Genomic DNA, 1,381 nt, shown 5'->3' on the forward strand with positions numbered 1-1,381 from the left:
CTCTTTATCTACCTGGCAAATAATGCATTTAACCAATTTTCGTCGCTTTGGAGGAGACGTTATACTGAAACCAGAAGGATTATCTTGCTCCTTACTAGCCATGGAAATCAATCTGAAAAATGCACCAATTCAGAAACTTGACACACCCATCACAGTTGTCTTTTACCAAAAATATGAAAAGGCGTTCTAAATTTGTCAACGTACACATCTATACTTCAAAACAGTAATATTTTATTTATTTAATTATTTTGCCACTTCAAAATTACAAAGCAATACAGAACAAAAACTAATTTTAAAACTAGTTATCATTACTGAAAAGAAAAGATACTTTAAAAGACCTGAAATTGTATAATAACGGCTAGTAGGATTTTTAATGGTCGAATGAAATCATGAATTAGAAAATGATTTTGCTTCATTGTATATTTTTTCATCATATAATGTCACACTATAGGCAAAAAATTATTATGAACTCAAGCATTCAACTTCTAAACTGTTTTAATTGAAATTTGGCAATTGAATTAGTATACTTACAGTCAGAGTAGCGAGAGTTCTAGCCAAGTGGCCATGGGCGCCGCCATATTGGAGAGCCTCGATATGGATCCGGATAGAAACGTATAACGAGGCTACAATAGGTCTTTGTTTGCAAGACAGTTTTACTTTAATATCACTGGCAGTATAACAGAACAATATATATTACAATATATATTATATTATGTGAGAGAAATTTGTCCTACAGGCTATGACTTCCATCATATTCCAAGAGCTGATTCAAACGGTGGAGGTGTGGGACTGCTAGTTAAAAAATCTCTGCAAATTAGGAAACAGAACCAGACCAAAGTCAAGTCTTTCGAATACATGGACGTGCTGGTGAAATATCTAAATGCATGTTTAGACTTGTTATTGTTTACAGGCCTCCGCCATCTGAACAGAATAGTTTAAAAGAAAATGATTTCTTTGATGAATTTAATTTTCTGCTGGAGTGCCTGGCAATTACTTCTTCCAAGCTTCTGATAACTGGTGACTTTAATTTTCATGTGAACAAGCCATCAGAAACTTACGCAAAGAAGTTTCTTCGCATGTTAAATGGGTTTAATCTTGAACAACATGTCAGTGAAGCTACCCACAAGAACGGTAACACCCTAGACTTACTTATTACTCGCTCAGGTGATAACTTTACATCTGATGTCCGCACTATGCCTGGTTTAATTAACCCTAAACTATTCGATCATTATGCTATTTGCTCACAAGTGAAGCTAAAAAAGCCAACTTTTGAACAGAAGAAGATTATCTACAGGAAACTTAGGGCAGTGGACATCTAGGCCCTGCAGACCGATATCAAGTCGTCAACTCTCCTTTCAGATTATTCTGATATGGATCTTAC

This window comes from Montipora capricornis, chromosome 2 (assembly GCF_036669925.1).
Source record: "Montipora capricornis isolate CH-2021 chromosome 2, ASM3666992v2, whole genome shotgun sequence".
In the NCBI taxonomy this organism is placed as follows: Eukaryota; Metazoa; Cnidaria; class Anthozoa; order Scleractinia; family Acroporidae; genus Montipora; species Montipora capricornis.